Source organism: Leptosomus discolor, chromosome Z (assembly GCF_034619465.1).
Source record: "Leptosomus discolor isolate bLepDis1 chromosome Z, bLepDis1.hap2, whole genome shotgun sequence".
NCBI classification, from domain to species: Eukaryota; Metazoa; Chordata; class Aves; order Leptosomiformes; family Leptosomidae; genus Leptosomus; species Leptosomus discolor.
The window spans coordinates 68,628,872-68,649,142 of record NC_141419.1 but is presented as its reverse complement, the minus strand read 5'-3'; positions in this window follow the sequence as shown (position 1 = coordinate 68,649,142).

The window sequence follows — 20,271 nt, the reverse complement described above, 5'->3', positions numbered from 1 at the left end:
GTCTTTCCTTGTGGTCATCTGACTACTACACTGACTAATACAGTGTACTAGGCAAGCAGGAATTCATCTGAGTGTGAATTAGATTACCCAGTGCAAGCTTGCCGTTGCAATTCGTCACATTTCTTCTTTTTCTATATTTCAGCAAAGCCTTAATGCTTAGCTGTCTGCCACAAGATTCTTTGAGGTGTGGAGGAAAAGCATAAAGGAACACTGAATTCATACAAAATGAAAAGTGAAAAATTAGACACACACAAAAAAGAGAAAATACTTCTGAAAGTTAGCAGAAGCAATTTCCACAGGTTCTATAGTCAACAAGCTTCCACATTTAGTGTCTGGAAGAAATGTCCAAGGACACTGCACTTCTGCAAGAGTATTGCTATTATAACCACACACTAAGTTCAGCAAACCGGTGTCACTACTAGACTCCATCAATACGAATCTGTTTTGTGGGAGTTATTCCTCTCTGTAGAAATAATTAAATATTCACAGGCTCTGAGCAAGCATATGCAACTAGGAGGGATATGATGGTCCAGTGGCTAGATCTCTCACCAGAGGATATAAGAGAGTAAGGTTCAAGATCCTACTCTGGTATCCATTTAATTATTTATATGCCCTGTAGACACTATTTATCTACTTTAATAGCACTAACAAGAGATCCCACTTTAAAAGTCTTGTTCCCAGTACCTATTAGCATCATGGTGAGAGTACTCCACTACATTGTGAAAAAGGTGCTTTTTTGTTCTTAAACTGACTCAAAGACAGAAGCTCATTAGCCAGCCATTCTAGTGAGCAGAAGACGAGTCTCCCTTCCCCTTGGGTTTTCTCCCACAAAACAACAGTAATATTATTTATATTTCGTTTACTTTCGTGAAAGAAGCAAACTGTTGCCTGCTACTGGTGTGGCAAAAAACCTGCATCACAGCTGGCAGGTTGCCTCAGCTCAGTTGATACCTTTCCAGTGATTTCTGGAGTATAGAAGGAAGCCAAGGACTGTTGCAAATGGACCTTGAAGTCACCTGAAACAGGCTTTGCTTGTAGAGCTGTTCAGCAGTATGGCATCACCTTGTCTCATCTACATCCAGGCAAAACAATCCTAAGAGGAAACGTTCAAAACTTTAAAAGCTGAGAATCAGGGTGGAGGGACCAAGAGCTCTGGCCTCAGAATTGAGCTTCTGGAGGAGACTTTGTTACAAATCAGCTTAGCTGAGAAACAATTTTTTGAGGATTACTGAAAGAATAGCTAACAGCAGGATAATTTGATTAGAGACATGGAATTAGATGAAGGAGTGGCTTAAAATAAACTGCTTAGATATTTTAAAGCTATGAGTAATAGGAAAGACTGAGAGAGTGCTCTGGATATTTTTTTGTTACGTTTTCAAAGAAAGCATTCAAGAAGATTTGCTAGTGGTGGAGGCTGCGTAGAGGAGTAAGTCATGCGAGTATGAGCATAAGGAGCAGGGCAGAGGCAACAGACCCCAAAGGGCTGGTACAGAAGAATCTCATGGGAGAGGGTGCTTGGCAGGGTATGGTTTAGGAACTGCCCTGTACATATGGGATGTTATTCCAGTGTGGACTAAGAAACCTTTTTCTTAGTTTTAATAAAGTATTATTGTTACTGTTTACCTCAAGCAGAAACTGAACCACCACAACAGCAAACATTATCATCTGCCAGAAGGCTTTGGGAGGCAGTAAATCTGTATCGTGCTGTATGCTTGGGATGGACTTGCAGCAGTAAAAATACACCAATTCACCTGTGTGTTTAGGTACCCTGGGTCTGAATTGGTAAGGATCCACGATGCCCTCATCTCTTTCTTGACCTGAATCTAAATCCTTGGAAAAGCTGAGGCTTGATTCTCAATATGGGTTTGAAATCAGCATCCAGGAAGCAAACCCCTGCATGAATTTACCCTTATCAATCTGCCATGTGCATTAGGAACAATGGGAGAATGTATTTCCTGTACAAACTTCTTTGAGTAAAACTATCGTGCTGATTTAGCTTGACTATTCAGTCAGATGAGTCTCATTCACTACCAGTCAAGGTTTACAGAAAAGATAGCTTTGATGATGTGTCTTTGATCCTTCTTTAGGAGTAGAAAAGATGCAACTAGGTTAACTTACGATGATTGAAAAACCCAGTACAGTACCTAGCTGCAACTTGAAAAAATTTCAGTCTCTCTCTAATATCCAGAGATATTAGCTTTTGTTAATATCCGTATTAGCAAAACTATCCAAATTAATATAATTTAATTATTAAATAAATATTAAATATGATATTAATTATCCAAAATAATATATTTTTGCTAATATTTCTCTAATATCCAGAGATAGTAGCTTTTGCATGGACTTTCATTTCGCTACTGTGAATGCCACTGGAAACCTGCTAGAGAATTTAGATAGTGAAGCTATATGTATATCTAGCTGCATACATATCAGTGATGGACGTGTCTCTTTGGAATCCAATTATACTCATATGGTTTTCTGGTTTTATTTATATTATGTTAAGAGCAAAGCAGAGTTTGAAGGTGTATTACTCAACGCATTGTAGCCTAGACTCCCCCCCTGGGCCAAATATGGGCAGCTAACAAGTTTTTGAACATATTAGCCTGCAGTGGAACATAGTTTTTGAGCTGCGTAAGTTGCATTGCTTGAGCTAACATGACTGAAAAATAATGCATTTTAGCCTACTGAGACAGGATCTCTGAGGCAGCAGGAACAGAACTTAAAATGAAAGGATAATCTTATGCTGTGGATTTTTTTTTTTCTGCCCAGCAAAACAATCAGGCAAAATCCTGAATGGTCGTGAATGTTGTCATAGCTGTGGTATAGGTGTGGTGCAAAAGCTACTTGGTCTTTGCTTTCCCAGTGGGATTTTTAATCCTGAATTTAACCATATCTTTACACAGCCAGTGAAGCACAACATACTTTGTAGTGCTGCAGTGCAGGAAAGCACGGAAAACAGCTGTTTTGTAGCTGACATGCATAGTACCACCACGGATGGATGTGACTTCAATTGAGAACTCCTTCTCCAGCCAAATCCAGCTCTCTGTTACACAGAGCGAAACTGCTGCATTATCCCAGGACTGCATCTGAGCCTGTCTGGGCTGATGTTGATCAGGGGATTATAGACCTTTCAACCTCTGCCCACCATCACATGTGCACTTCCCTACCTGCACTGCTCGGGGACCTGATTTGCAATGAGCCTGTTAGCTCAGTCTTCACAGAAGAGAGGTTCTGAGCACCTACTGATACTTTTGGCTTCTTGGAATGCAAAGACATTCATCACCACTGGGAACTACACAAATTGGCAAGCCCTGAAAGAGGAAACACTCAGTCAGATATATTTCTCTGTTATTTCTTTGCTAATACCTGCACATAATGACAGGCCAAGCACAGGTTTGCTGTACAATTAGTGACTCAAAGCCATAGCTAGCTTTCAGAAACCCTCCGCTATCTAGTTGTCAGCTCTCTGCTCCCTCAATGCACTCAGAATTCATCATCCACAACACAGACAACGCTTCCACTTGACATTTCATCTTGAAGAAGGAAAATCTTCACATTTCAAATTACATGACTAAGAAATTTTATTGGACACTTCAGAACTGCAGCTCCTTGAGGTTACGTCCCATTATAGCTAGAATAATATGGATAAAAAGAGAGGTGATGGAAGCTGCAAAAAAAGAGATGATGGAAGTTATTTCTCTATGATGGCAAATCTGTTCAGTAGGCCTCATTAGACCTTGGGTATACTTATCCTCATCACAACGTTAAGTCTAAATGGTTAAAATATTTTCCGTCTATGGACTGTCACTCTACGACTGCACAGACAGCACAGTTCTGTACTATCAGCTTTCTCTTCTCCCATCCAGACTCCACCTCTACCCCATGCGAGTGACAGCACATGTCTACATGAAAGACTGAGAAATACTTTTAACAATTTTTAATGCAAGATGTGATTTTTTTTTTTTTCTGGAAAAGAACTGTAGTCTTACTGTTCATTACTGTACTTAAGTTCCCCCACTCTTGTATCTATAGAGCACCAGACACCAGATAGCCTGCCTAATCTGAAAATCCAGGGAGAACCAACACTTCCTCCACTGTTTGGAGATTTTTAAATGCCCCTCTCAGATGTTCAGCAGAATGATAATTAAAATAATAATCCTACCCTACATCTTTAGAAATAGCCTCATAAAGAATAGGCAGTAACCATTCATTTTTAAATTATCCATTCAATAAAACCAATAGTGTAAGTACTGCTCTCTCCTAAGTCACCAGCCTGCCTTCACCTACTGCTTTTTCTCTCTTGTCCTCATCCAGTGAAGAAATATTCAGAAGGATTGAGCCAGGTATTGGGAGAACCAGCTGACTGAGGAAGAGATTTAATTTTTCAGAGTAGGAGAAGAAAAGCCTTCAGAAGTTTTGAAGAATTTTGCTATGTACGTTTTCGTATGACTAGGCTTATCTTTTTTGCCCACTTTCCAATTTTTCCCTTCAACACACCCTACCAATTTGTGGGTTGGATTGCTTTATCTTGCAGATGTAGGAGATCTGAACGGCCTAGTTCCTGTAGGCAGGAATAATGGTTGGGTACCCCAATGCCATTTCTGAACTGTACTCTTTATTTCAAGTCACTCAAGACCTCACGTCTCTAACAACTCCTACAGGGGGTACTTGATGTTCCTGAGGAGCTTCTTAACCTTCACTAGACGTAGGGCTGTGCTGTGCACTTGGAGGGAAGGGGTACCTTACAGCATAGCTTCTCAATGGCGCTGGAACCAGCAGAACTAGGACCCCCCTGAGCTGCTTGGACCAGCAGAATGATTTTGAATTTTCTGGAGTGTGGAACTTGGAAATTAGGAAACTGAAACCTGCTAAGATTAAACTAATCCAAACTTAGAAAGATGACATTTGATTTAGTAAGACATACATACTTTTAAGCCAGGTCTTTCTAATTTGTCTTCATCAATCTCCAGGAAGGTCACACTATTGCAGGCTTTTCAATGATTTCTTCTTTATGGTATAAATCCGTAAGAATGTAGAACAGGGTAGAATACATTCAATAATTAAGGTTCAGCTCTTAGAGACATTTTATGCATACGGTTAACTAAATGCAATGAACTCTTTACTGAATACATGTAAGTATTTGTAAAAATCAGACGTAGGTTTGTAAGATTATGATCTAATTTGTGTACTGTAGTATACCCACTGTCACTGATATGACAAATCTCCTTTATGTAATTTCGCCAGAGCGCAACATGACAGAATCTGGGCTGCTCCTCAAAATAACCAAGAGAGAGTTAGAAATCTCTGGGATGGAGTTAATTGCCAGAAGGACTGTCTATGCCATACGACATACTGTGCATGCAGGTGGTCCTGCTGGTCTTTTCTCCCTTGCTGTGCTGGCATCAACGTCTCAATTTGCAGTGTTCAGGTGAAAGATGAGAGTTCACAGATCAAAACCCCCAGATTTCCAGAACCAGACAGTCAGAACTGGAAGGCCAAAAGTTAAGCAAAAGACTAAATATTTATAGGTACAGGGAGTCTACACACAGCAGACATCCCAGTACTGAAACATTATCTTCCTGTTTAGATTGCACAGAATACAACTCAGTGCAAATTAGCACTTCTCTCAGATAAGATAACACTCCTTTGAGAGCAAGGACACTGTGTCAAGTTAGCTGTTCACAGTCCAAAAGCTCTTCCCAAGATCTTGCAGGGATTTCAATCTTTCTAAACCTGTTTGGAGAATATAAGTATTCCATTAACCTTTGCTTGTTCTGCTGAAGACAAAATGCAACTCAGAAAGAGGCTGGTTTTATCCTCAATTGAGGATTAGGTCATTCCCTGGCACATCTCTGAGCTCTGTTACTGCCCAGGTCCATGCGTTTCATCATTGCCTGGGGATCTGTTGTGGCTCATTCCTACACCATAACACCACTTTACATACTGATCCGCTACCATTTGTTAGAGCTGTAGAGCAGAGCCTGAAACAGTCCCGTGCATCTTGATAGGTGTGACACGAAGAGGTGAGAAAGAGGAAGAACCCAGAGAAATCTGCATTTGTCCTACCTACCATGTGTGTAGCAGCTGTGAGATGGAGCCTAGACCAGCCTCAAAATCATGACACTGCAGACTTTCATGAACCCCAAGAAATTATATGGCTCCTTCTTGTGCGCTTTTCCTCTTTAGCCAGGTGTTTTGCTCAGTACATGTGGGAAAATTTCATCAGAAATAACCTAATAAAACCTTTGCTGTTGTTCTTCTACTCCATTTAGTCTTAGTTATCCACCTCCAAAGTCTTGGCCTTGGGGCTTTTTTGGTCCCCACCCTTAGTCTTTAACTGTAATTCTTGTAGCAAATTTTCAGACACAGTGTGGGCTACATTATTCAACTGACAGGCTTCTTCACCCATTTTCCCAAACAGCTTTTACAGTTACTGGTTTTACTTGCATAGTAAAAGCTAAAATAAAAGGTTGCATTTATAGCTCATTGCATCACCAACCACAGCAGCAGGCCCCATTAACAGCCACCTAGCTCAGGGAGAGCTGCAGTCCCGAATGCAAATCAGTTAAATGAGAAGGACTGGCATCTAATGGTAGATAAAATTATTTGACATTGTTGAGGTCACAATTTCCTATCTGTTTTTGAAAGGTACTGCTATCAAATTTAAAAGACATAAAAGGTCAACTGTATCATTTTAGGAAATATAAGGTTAAGGGAAGAACAACAGAAGGTGATTTAGCTTCATGCTCCTTAGGTTATGATTTTCATAGATTATTCTTCCATTAACTCACAGAACAGATGAGAAAGAACAATACCTGTTTGTTTTCCCCTTACACCTGCCTCTCTCTGCTGTATAGACTGCAGGCTACAATCAAGCTTCAAGCAAAGGAATTTGGCATGCTTCTGGTGGGACCAAAATTTTATAGACCTCTGTAGTGATGGGGAGCAAAGTTTAGAGATTTCTCACCAGGAATGAGTCAGCTGTGGACATCTTTTTACCTAGACACATGAAGCCTGGTACGAAGCATTACCAGACAACAATGCCAATGTCATATTTCAAGTGCAGAACAACAGCTAATCCCTCATCAGGGAATTACAGCAGTTGCAAAAACAGGGAGCCACCAAGTAAGGCTAGAGTGCTTCTCACAAATAGAGAATCAGAAAATCATTCTCATAATATATTTCACTTTTCAGTGTGAAATGGGAGGCTGAAAAACCTTTGAATGAGATCAAAATTTAAACTGCTTTTCAGTGAGTCTCACATAACATGTTTTCTGAGACAGGGTTTTGTCTGTGTTCTTTTCTTTTCTTCTTTAGATATTCAGATTCAAAATCATCCATGCTGTTAATGTTTATCTATTTGCAGGAAAAATCAAGGCATGAACAACAAAACATTAGCTGCACCTGTGGATAAATTAGGCTGTTGGAAAAAGAAAGGTTGTTCCCTTTTCAGAAATACCTTGTGATAGGGACAGTCTGATTAGCTGATTTACATTCCTATCTGTAGTAACATGACTTAAACATTTTTCCTCTCACTTTGAGGTTGCTGGTATGTTTTATAGCTAGCTGGCTGTCTCTGCTGAGATACTGATTGCTGAAGATCGAGCCTGCTGGACTGCCTTAGCACTGTCCATTATGTTTAGTCTGTTGGGGGATCAGCTAGCTTCTAGCAAACCTGTGAGGCCGGACCTAGTCTTCAATGTCGTTTTGAAGCCATTTCCACTAGTGATGGAGCTCTGATCTTTATAACATGATGACTATTCTCAGGACAATGCTGATCACAGAGCACGTGTTGATGTGTTTGAGATGCGTTGTGTGCTCACAGCTGGGTGGGAACAAACTGTCAGAGCGCATTAGGCACAATAATCAGTAGGATATAGTTTAGACACTTTCAAAAGACCCTACCCCAAAGCATGTGGCCCTTCTGCTTCACTAGCATCCTTCAACCCAATCAGCTAAGAAAAAAAAATAAAATAAAAAAATCACGTGCAAATGCAATGAAAACAGGTAAAAGAAAACTAATTTAAAAAATCTACATTCTGCAACATTTCACTATTGCCGTTGATTTTACCTGATAGGCTTTCAGGTACTCTGCTAATGGATGGCTACAGAAAATCCAAGACAAAGAGTTGTAGTTGCAGATGTGTCTCTCAGTGAAGCAATTGCTTTGTCCTGAACTCTTGCATTGTTTCTCCACATCACAGAACTCCAGAGTGTGAAATTACCAAACCTATAGATATCTGTAGTCCAATAACGTGGGCTCAGCTTCTCTTAGGAGCATTGCCTTGAACTAGAAATGTTTCAACATGAAGTGTGCTAAAGACTTGTGATGGCTGCTCTTTCCTCGTACTTCAAAAAATCTGGATACTCCTTTACATAACAAATACTTTAGTTTCACTCTAGTGAAGAAATCTACTGTGTATTGATTTCTATCTTCTATTACTATAACCAAAACAGCTACATGAGGCAAAAGATTCTGGCTTTGTCTTGTTCAAAACACATACAAAAAAATCGCTATGAAAATCACCCTTCAATGGCTGGTAAAAATAGAACTGCAATTTATGCTCCCAAATACTACTTTTATCTTAAGGCTCTTAAGGAGCATTTTCAGTAATAATGGCTGATTTAGATGGATTCCCAGGGTGCTGGATCATTGCCGATGACATTAATGGTTTAAGGCTCCCTGAATTTTGATTGATTGCTGTAATCTGCAGAAACTATTTCAGGACATAGATTTATTATTATTAAGCCTATAAAATGGTGTCAGGGTCAAAGCAAGCTGATGATTTGTGTTGTGATGCAAACATTACAGAGGAGAAGATGAAATCTTTTAATAAACGTTAAATTCAGGAGAGAACAGTGTTTCATCTTTGAAGAATCCATGGCCAACCAATATAGATTACAGCAGCAGGGAGGGTGTATTTAAACTGAGGTTGCACTGCAAAAAATAACCTTCAACAGCATGCTGAGTCCATTGAGTGTTATTCCACCCAGCAACTGAGATCTTTCAAGGTGTTTCACTAAGTTAAACCATGCTTACCTCCCCTTTGTCATTCTCTATCAGTGTAATCTGATCTGATACTCTTGATTTCATGAGATATGGTGGACCTAAATCCATCTAATAGCACACAGAATTTAAAAAAAATGATTTTCTTGGTGAATTTTCCCCCCCATGGGACTCCTAGCTAAAGAAAAAGGAGACCGAACTATACTCTGACTCCATCAGAACATAATGCAAGAAGCCATAACAGAATCTGGAGATCACTGGGTTTTTTTCTTAACTTCATGTGTGCTCACAAGCAGAATCAGAGCAGCTGGTTTCGTGTACAAAGGAGAAACAGGATTATAGCAAGATAATTCACAGTATTACATGGAAGAGATGCAAAAATATCCTTCTTTGCATTTCCCCTTGTGACTGAACGAAAAAGAAGTTGTCAGATCCAGGGCTAGTAGTACAGCCAGGAAGAATGGGAGAAAGACAGTCTTAAAAATGAAGTGTGACATGGATGTTTTGCCTTAGCCCAGCCTGCATGCTGATGGGTTAATAGGTTATTTATGCAACTAAGTACCTTCAGGCAAAAGTTTATTTTCTGCAGTTGACAAGACATCTACTGAAGCACTGAGGGGTACACAAAGTCTGATAATCCATTTATTCTGGCGGTTCTGATCAATTAATGACTTGGATAAGGGACTATCAGTAAGCTTCAAAAACCATGATGCTTATTTCAGGCTGGCACAATTGAACTTCCTTGTGTCCTACTACATCCAAAACCATTGTCATCTCACTATAACTCATTATGCTATTATTGAACACAGTCCACTGTGATCAACAAGATGCAAACCCAGAAGTAAAAAGCTATATTGGTCCCTATAAACTTACAAAAGTAATTTAAAAAGTAGAAAGAACTGAAGAACATGATACAGGAAAAAGTAGGTAAAGTACTTGGGCTTTCCAGTGGCCATACTGTTGTACAGTAGATTGTACTTTTATGTAAATATTTATAACAACTGCTGTGTTTTATGTCATTAGACAGTGTTCACTGGAGCTCAGGCAGGCTAGTGGAGGAGTAGGAGAGGAGAGAAAAAGACAGGGCAAGGAGCACAAAGGCTGCTACAACAGGATATAGATGTGACCAAAAGCCAGGGCCTGCACAGCATGTAAGTGACATCCTAGAATATAAGCAGTGCCAGCACACAGGGTTTAGTAAATGTTCATGTTAGGAGGCTGCAAAGACTTCTCCTATTGCTGGAAATACGGCTGCTGAGCAAGAAGCCCTGGAAGATTAAACTGTGTTGATAATGGAGGGTCACAGAAGTGGAGTGGACAGAGGAAAGGAAGGGAACTCATGTCTGGCTGGGACTTATAGGAACATTTTTGCCCTGGTTCCCATGGTTCAGATGTCACAAGTAATGGGAACCTGTCAAAAACAGTCATAAGCACTCTCAATCCCTGATCACCCCGAAAATGTTATACAAAAGCGATGGATCCTGAAAAAAAATACAGTTCGATGAATATATGAACTTTTGAGAGGCTATTCGAAATGATAAAATTTTTCCAAAGCAAAATGTTTTCCAGTTTTCTTGGTTAGTCTAGTATCTGTTGCATCATCTGTAAGAGTCTGTTTTAGAAGATGTCTTTCATGGCCTGAAAGCAGTCAAAATCAACTACTCCAGTCAAAGGCAATGAAGACTTTATTTGGACCAAACCTTATATACACAGTGCTGAACTGCTTCAATAATCTGCAGTATCACTGGAGTCAGTCTGGAACTCCTGGCAGGATAATGCTCAGGAGTACCTGAAGATCACAATCAGTCTGCCTGTAGGACTTCAGTCCTGCGTCTTCAGCCACATTTGGAAGTCTGCCCATAAAATCTTCTGTAGAGTGGAGAAGCAACACTACTGGAACTCTCTTCAGTGAGAATGTTCCCAGAAAATGCTGTCAGCCCTGTGACCACTGCTGAAAATATTTGGACAGGATTTGCTAGCTAGTCTGGGGTTGGAGAGCTGAGGGAATAGCTCTGATTTCTTTCACAGAGAGTCTGAGCAAGACCTTGGAGAAGCTTCCTCAGGGACAACAAGGAGTGTGTCCACATTTTTCTTCAGAACAATGAAGCTTCATACCCCATGTAGATAATAAACCAAAATACTAATGTATTCAGCGTTAATGAGAAGGAATAAACACTCTGGGTCAAAACTAAAGAGCTGAGCTGATTTTGTGGCATTTTGTTGTTTTTTTTTTTTCTTCAGGAGAGACCCTTGTCATACTATGAGTCATCTTCACTCTTTCTTCAAACCAGAAAAAAAATATATATATACATGTAAGTGTGTGTGATTTTCTAGTTATATATGTGTACAGTTATATATAAAACCTATATAACTTTGAACTTTCTATGCAACTCTAACATACATTTATAATTACAACTATATAACTGTACAACTACATATATAAATACATACACACACATGCTTACTTTTTTTTGGTATAAACTCAAATATTAGCCTGATAAACGATCTGACCTGATAAATGCTAAAACATTTCCACAGGCTCCAGGTAGTTCAGGACTGGCTGGAACTTTTTAGAAACTTATTTCTTCCTTTTCTTTGCTTTCCAGTGCTATGCTGAAGCTCTGCAGAACTTAGTGGTGTTTTTCACTTGCTCTCTTTCTTCTTAACATGTTATGTGGCTGTGATGTTTTCAGCATGTGAACAAGAAAAATGTTAGCTAATTAAATCTCCCCACTTCCCTGTTAGTTAAGCCCTCGTGAGTTATAGCCAGAAGAAGGGATCTGCTTATGGCTGCAGATGAACTCAATTACAGAGCATTGAACAGACACTAGTTCTTTTGAGTCACAACCCAACTAAATAGCTATTTTGGCAACTTAACTCAATGCAAAACCCATTCAGCATTGGTGATAAGATTCCTGAAGAACATTTGGAAGCAAAACGTAGTATTTGCAAAATTGAAGTGCATTTCCAAGATTACACTCCCAACCTCACAAGCAGGAAAAGCAAAGCAAAAAGGCTGCGGTTATATCTCTTCAAGGAGATAGATGCCCCCACACTTGTATTCTTCCTAGTGTCTGATAGCTGTGAACTCTGAGTGGGGCGTACCTGAGGCATCCATGGTGTCATCTCCCAGCAGTACCACCCATCCTACACCACAGCAATCTGGAGGCACTCTGGTAAGGAGGAGTTAGAACTGAGCTGCTCTTGGAGACAGAGGGACAGCTCTAAAAACAGTTCCTGAAATCCAGGGATGGGCAGGACTGTCTCTGTAAGCGGATTACTCCCTCCTCAAAAGACCCAAAGGATTTCCAGTAAACAAAAGTGACATGTCTTCCAAGAGAGTCGACCAAAAACACCTTCAGGTTTACCATAACTCACTCCACTGTATGTCTTCTTTGACATTTTGGTGTATTAATTCAGGTCATGAAAGAAAGCCAGAGCTTGGGTTTTAGAATCTTCTAAGAAAGGGACATGTTACTGGCTCCCAAAACCACATGTAAGGCATGAATGCAGAGTGACCTAGTGGATAAAGAGCAGCCTCAGACTGGGGCACAGGACCCCTTGCAGGATACCACTTCCCCACAGGACTGGCTCTGAGCTGTGCATGGCACAGAAGTCTATGTTCCCCTAAAAAAGAGCAGAGGCGTCACTATCCAGATCTGAAGGTAAGCATTGCATCTGTGTGTTCAGTAAGCCTAAGGAGGAAGCCCCCTGCACCTTCCTCCTTAGGCAGTTATGGGACAAGTGACCTGGAAGGAACCACTGGTCTATGAAACAAAGAAGTGTTTAACAGGAAGACAGACATAGAGCAAGAATTAGAGAGGCTGGGAAACAGAGGACCTGTCATCAGTCACCCACCCCAATCTCTCATATGTGAAGAATCTTTGGTACCAAACCCAAAATATTCTGGTAAGCACATTAAAAATCCTGTCACTGTTGATAATGGGACCTACACTGTAAACGAGCTATATGTGGGCTACAGGAACAAAAGAATCATGCCTGGAGCAATGCTGTGATAATTCATTATATATATATAATGAGAGGACTAACATGAGCTATGCAGGCTGCAGGTGGAGAGCCTCAAGCACAATCTGGATCCTAAGAGGTGTTTCTGGGTGAGTCGTGCCCTCGCAGAGGTACAAGCAGGTATAGCAGGCCTGGGACAGATGACCATGGTGATCAGACCAAGAGCAGAACTTTATCCTCCCTCTCTCAGAAGAAGCAAACTGCTCTGGGTACACTGGCTTACAGGCAGAAGTCTGTCAGAGTTGCTGTGATCTCACTTTACTGAAAAGTTAGATGGGGCAGAAAGCAAAGCTTTCTCAAACAGTTCAAAGGGGAGCTTAATTTTAATGCTGCACCCCTTTTTCTGACCAAGCTTGCCCTGATTGTTTCCTAGTACCGGAAAGGTAGGGCTCTCCCCGGACAGCAATACTCTTTCCATCCAGTATCTGAAGATAAATAAATCAGCCAGTGAGTAAGGCAGTTCCTGCTTTCCTTTGCTGTAGTGGAAGGACACCATCACTTAACAGCTCTCTACAGTTCACATCAACCTTGCCAAAACTTTCTAGCTTTACAGATAAAGGCACATCTGCTTTACTTCGTCTAAACTCAAACTTTTCTGAGTAAAGTTAAAGGAGAATTGAACTGGCTCTGTTCAGGCCAAGACCTTTTAATTATACATGTAAACAATTAACAAGGTTTCTAATAAACGTTCAGTGCGAGTCATGTGGTTGTTTCAGTCACATCTGAATTATTTCTTTGTGTAATGTAATCTGTGTCAAGTGCCCTTGGGCAGGAAGCCATTGTAAGCAAGTTGACTAGTTTACTTTGTTCCTTTATCAAAATGCCTTACCTAAGTAACCAGTTCTGCATTTGCCTGCAAGATCTGTGAAGAAATACAAAGTGGGGTACAAGAATAAACAGACTTGCTAATCATCCAGGTGGAAAGAATAATTCACGGTTAATAACTTCTCCAATTAAGTCAGCCTATTCCCTATTCGTCTGCTTCCAGAATATCCAGAAGCAGACAATTGCTCCTCATTTGATCTTTATTTGCATTTTCCCAATGAGTATGTTGCAAGACTGATTATATTCTATGACCTGCTCCCTCCTCCTCCTCCTGCCAGGAGGACTCCTTTAAATGGCTTTTCTTTCACTGAGTCTCTCCCCATCTCTTGTCCTCAACGACTCCCCTTTGCACATTGAAATCCTTCAGTCTCCTTTTCTGAGAAGCTTTGGGTATTTTAACAAGAATCTTCAGTAGCTGGCTGCTACTGGCCTCAGGACATTTTTTCCCTATTTTCTGACTGAATGATCCATAGTGATGGTGGAGGAGAGTCTGAAGTAGCTCTAAAGTAGCTGTAATGAAGAATTACAGCATCTTACAAAATTTTTGTTTAAGACCATACAGGCTTCTTGCTCAAAGAGTCTTTGCTGAGACTGAGCTCTGTTTAACCTGGCAAAGTCCTGACAGCCAATGTCCCCCTCTTCCTTCTCTGTAAGCAGGGCGCTTTTCTGGAGGAGGCATCTCATTTAGGAGAGTGTCACTGGAAGTTTCCTGACTGTTTTAACCCACAAAATGATGCCCACAGGCAAACTTGTGAACCCAGACCTCTGCAACAGTCAATCCATGCAGAAGTGTTCCCTCATGCACATGCAGGACCACCTCCATCCAGGATGTCAGCAAAAAGCTCTGGAAATCTATTACTTCCTTTTTTCCAAGTGTCAGTTTGATACATTTAAAGTATTTCAGTTGTATATTACAGATTGCTCTGGAATTTTCTGTCATCACTTCTGTCAGTGACACAAAATAAACAAGTGTGTGTGAACATGTCGTCACCACTTTGTCTCATGTCTCTGCCAAAGAGAAGAGGAAACTGGGAGCCTTGTGCTCCAGGAACCTGTATCCCAAGCCTGCTGCCTCCCACGGACTTGTTGATGCACATACAAGTTTTCACTGAAGGCAAGTGAGAAAATACCCACAGGAAAAATGCTGTCGTGTTCCCATTAAGCTGGTACTGTCCAGAATTAATAAAAACATTCATTAAAATGCTTGTATCCCCTGAGAAAGCAAAGAGAACCGTATAGCAGCTGGCATATGAAATCATTGCTGTATGCTTGGCCCAGTGGAAACACAGAATTGCACAAGTAATGCAAAGGTGGATGGACAAACAGATAGACAGGCTTATTTTCAACATGTCTGAGATTTGTTTTAAGACTGTCTTGTTCATTTGTACCTGTTCTAATAAATTTCTTCCATAGGACTACAAAGCAAAGTTTGGTGCAACCAACAACTGAGCTGAAGAGACCTATTGAACAATGCAATAAAGTTTAATGTGATATGAACACTAAGACAGAAGAGATCTGACTAGCTGTTGAAGATTTGTACTGCAGAGAGATCCACCTTCAGATATCTACCTGATTTTAATTTTCCCTGCTTAAAAGGCACGCAACCTGAAATTGGAGTCTATTTGTGAGAACTATTGCATACACTTGCATAACTGTCCCCTGTCCCATTCTTCTGCATTTTTTTCTCTGCTCTGTTTCCATGGAAAGCGGAATGAGAAGGTCAGACATACGGTACAGGCAATTGTTTTAAAGGTGCTTGAAAGGCTTTACTATTCACTGATTTTTTTTTTTTTTTTCTGAAAATGGAAGTGGGAATGGAAGTCACCCACTCACTTTTTGTTATTTTTCGTGGTATTTAATTTGAATCCGTAATCCCAGGAAGCCAGGAAAGGCCATTTTTCTTCCCTACACCTAGGAAGAAGACTGTTCTTCAGGGAAAGTGTTGTGGTAGGAAGCACTGGCTATCAGGGTCCTGTCATGTCACATGCTATGTGACACTGCTATGCAATGCACAAAAGGCCCAGTCTGAAACAAGGACTCTGTACACACCTGAGAAGGGAGCTTCAAGTCTATTTGCTCATTATGAAATGGGAGTACTGTTTACCTCAGGGATCTTTTGAGGCTGACTACAGTTACGTTTGGAAAGCAGTTTGGAAAGCACAACTAGAAATTACTCAACATATAATGCATTTGCCTTCTTGCTATTACTAAGCAGAAGTAGGATAAAGGTATTAGACTGCTCTCTCTTGATGATTTCCTCCTGTTTTATTTTCATGCTGCTAGCTTCCATTTCCATGGAAACAGGGCTAGAGAGGGAGCTCGTAGCAATGTGCAAGCTATAGTTGGGAATGGCACATGTAGATTTTAGCTGCCAAAAGTTGACTGGTAGCTGTAAAAATGAAGGCACAACACAAGAGGAATGAAAGAGGGAAAGGGATGGGCAAAGGGAAGGACATCCAGAGATTACAAAGCCAATGGGCAGTCCTCCTTCCTAGTAAAGGTCATGGACATTTTGTGTTTTCCCTCTGTGTTACTACCTTCATTTTCCATGCCTGCACTTGAACCTGGCCTACTTTCTGTTATTTCTGTTATAATTAGGTACTATTTTGATGCCATGATGCCTGAAGGCCCCAGAAAATCTGAGGCCCTCTTGTGCTAGAACTATGCCTGGAGCAAGAGACATTTCCATAGTGGAAAGGAGAAAAACACAGGAAAGGTAAAATGATTTGGCTGTTGTCACACACACAGGCTGGTGACAGAGCCAAAACCAGACTTTATCCAGAGCTCATTGTACAACTCCTCTCCACTTGCTCACTGCTTGCTGTGCCAGTGCTGAGGGAGACATGCTTTATCCACCTCTTTATCCAATGCTTTCTATGCGCTTCCTGAACCTGAGATTTCCTTCCAGAAGCTGTCTCTCTTGTCTTCATGTTCATTTTGAGTTTCTTTTCGAAACCCCATGCCTACAGCAGCCTACAGACCACTTCTTCATTAGCTCTTTTACCTGTGTTGCTGACTTGTTCCCCCCAACACTGCGCAGACAGGCCACTGACTCTGCTAAACCCAGTGTGAAGGAGCCATCTTTCCCTCTTCCCAGTTTATGCTAAACCCTTACCTGTCTGCCCAAGCCACCTGTAGTCCTTCAGAGAGAAGTTTTGCCTGTGAATTTATTTTTTCTTGGAAGCTCCTGATCAAATCATTCCTCCCCTTAAAAGCAGTGAGGCATTGTATTAACAGGGCAATTCTTGAATTTCCAACTCACAATTATGGATATTTCACCTTTGAATTGCTCAGTTAACACTCAGGCTGCTCCACCTTTCCACTGAATTCTGTGATCAGTCACCCTCTTTGCTATCACAGATGTCTGGGTTTTCTTCTTTGCTATCATGTACCCTGGTCAGGGGCCACAAGTCTTCTAAGGATACCACTATTTCTGAATGGAAATTCATGATGGAATTATTACATTTTAATTACTTAATTTCAAATAAGGTCCTCTGTCTAAAATATATGATATTGAATGAACAATTATTTTATTGTTCATGAGGCAACAGGTGCATGACCTTATTGACAGATACTGATTATTAAGGAAGGCCTTCAGCACTAGTTATGCTTGGTCACTGAGACACATGACCTTTAACTCGCCTGCAAAGTGCTGTTGCAGGAAGAGAGGACACAGGATGAACAGCCCAAAGGCAAGGGTCCTAAAGGAGGACTGAGCTAATCTTTCTGATGATGTGGGAAAGGACTACATTAGGGCCAAGTAAAGGGGAGGAATTGTGTTTTGGAGGCATTAGTGCATACTCTAAAGGCTTGTTCAGGCCCAAGAGAGATGAGCTATGAATCATTGCATTACCACAGCTGACTAGAGCCCCTGCTACCAAAACACAGGAACAGTGCAATGAGGGGCACCGCTATGAATGCCACTCTTCAGTGAAACATGTATTAAAGCCTGCGTTTATAAGGTGAAATGCAAACTCATTAACTGCAATCAGTGTGCTTGTTCAGCTTTACTGTTTGGATACTCTCAAGGCTAAGTAGGATCCAAATCTCATTTACACTGTGTCCCTCTCCACCTCCACATGCTTTATTTTTTCACTGAACTCTCAGGGTCTATGTATGACTCTTTCCAGTCTAAGAATAGGAAGACCGAAGCACCCTAAGTATTCAGCCAAACCCAAAAGCTCGTTGTTCTGTAACTACTTGAACAAGCATGTAACCAGCCTTCCTCTGGGTGCTCAGGAAGGGTTGGTATTCATAATGTTGGGGCAGGCAACATAAAATCTCCTAACAGCAGATAAGCTAAGACCTCATACATCAATGCATTACACTAAAGGATTAATTTGGTTTATGACAAAACAATCCTAGTGTGTTAGATTGTTTTGGGGGTTTTTTGTTATTTATTTAGTGCACTGGAGCTCTTTGAATCACTTGGTGTTCTTTATATACGTTCAAATAAGAAGAGAAGCACAGAGAACTTTTAGGGCATTTTATACTACAGGGAGAATGAATGAAGTGATGTAAATTCATGTTATGATACAGCACTATTCCCTTTGTACCTTAAAACTCAACAGAGTAACACATCCTTTCTGTGTGTTAACCTCTTCTTCCATCTTCAGCCTACCACAAACCCCTTCATCACTTCACAGCTGAAGTGTACCTTGTGGAAATATTGCCCCCTCCTTGTACCACCTGAAAGCTGATAAGAAATTACAGCTAAATACCAAAGAGGTCTGCTATCACTGGAGTGTGAGCTGTCCCAAAACCATTCCTGCGGAAAAAAAAAAAAAAAAAAAAAAAAAAACAGGTTTAAAAATTAAAAAGGAAAATAAAACAGAAGGCATGGAAAAGATTGTCAGATTTAGACATCCTCCAAATGTTCCCCAAATCCTCCATCACAGATGTGTCAAAGGCAGGGAGATGTCTCAGTTCTGGCCTTGCAGCAGCTAAATTCCTTCCCACATTCCAGTCTGTCTTGACCTCTACATCTACTTGTCAGCCCTCAGTGCTCCCCAGTATCTCCAGAAATCAACTTTGCACAGTCTCAGGGACTAGCAGACACATGCATCAAGCATCCCTGGCACTGCAGAAGCCCTTTCCATGTGGGAGCAACCACACTGAAAGCCCACAAGAGGATATGTTTCCCCTTCTTCCAGATTTCAGCGCATTAACAAAAGCCAGGCATCAGAGAAGTGCTGAAAGAAATCAGAGTCACCTCATGCAAGTCAAACCCGTTCCAACCATAGCGAATGAAAAATACCTATGAGTACCATTACTGACAGAGTTTGTCAACACCACCATGAAGAAGGTGGCTTACTGATTCTCCCAAACAAGAGCTTGGCATCTCCTGGGAACACTTTTTGGACCTGACTGATCCTATAAATTATGCTTGGCTCCAAAACACTTCTGAGTAATAGGATTATGAAGTAGCTGGAGAAATACTTTCTTTTAAATCTTTCGACCACCAGGCAAGCCCCTAACTCATAGTATTGCAACACGTTTGCTAACACTTACAGGTTAGCATCTGCCTATAGGCTATTAAAAAACATCTGTGCCTGCTCATGTGATTTAATACCTAGCTTAGTTCATAAATTGTTCAAGGGGTTGAAGAAGAAACTTTTGAAAGAGTTTAGTTCTGACTAAGGGATATAGGAAGGGGGGTGAACTCTAAGCAAAGACCAAAAGGAAGCAATAAAAAATACCTGAGTAACAAACACTGTAGAAGGGCAAACATCCTCACTACATGCCTCTACATCAAAGGAGTTTGCTCCTGCAGCATGAGAACAGGTCGATTCAGCAGTGTCTGGTTCCTCCAGTCCATTTTGCCTGAGCTAAAGACTGAGCATTAGAATACCATTAGATTCAGCTGAAGAGCTGTGAATGCTGAGTGCTTAGCTTCTAATGGCAACACCAAAATGCATTTAACACCCCACATCCAGAAGCAGACAAACGGAAACAATTCTATGGTAGCATACAAGAGACTTTTATTCCACTTGTGCCAACTGTTCTTCACAGTCTCACCATGCAGCAGATGTGCCACAGGGTGGCGAAGCAAAAGTTTCAGGGAAATGTAGATGACTTAATCTTTTTATATATGCCTAATGTAGATGACTTCATCCCCCAAAATAACCGAATCCAGAAGAAAATTTTAGCAAGCAAAGACAGCTCCCGAATACAGTGATTACAAGACAAATGGCATTACATTTGACAGATGAGTTATTTCTTTTGTGCCTCCTTAAAATCTTTTCCCTTACAGTCCCAAGACTAGAAGAACCTACAGGAAGTTGTAAGAGGGAAGAAAACCCTTCCTCCAGAGGAGTTACTCTTTCTTGGGATGATTTGTTTCTAATTATTCCAATGGTTTAAAGATATAGCATTGCACTCCTTTTACTAGCTTGGGGCCTTAACCAATTCTC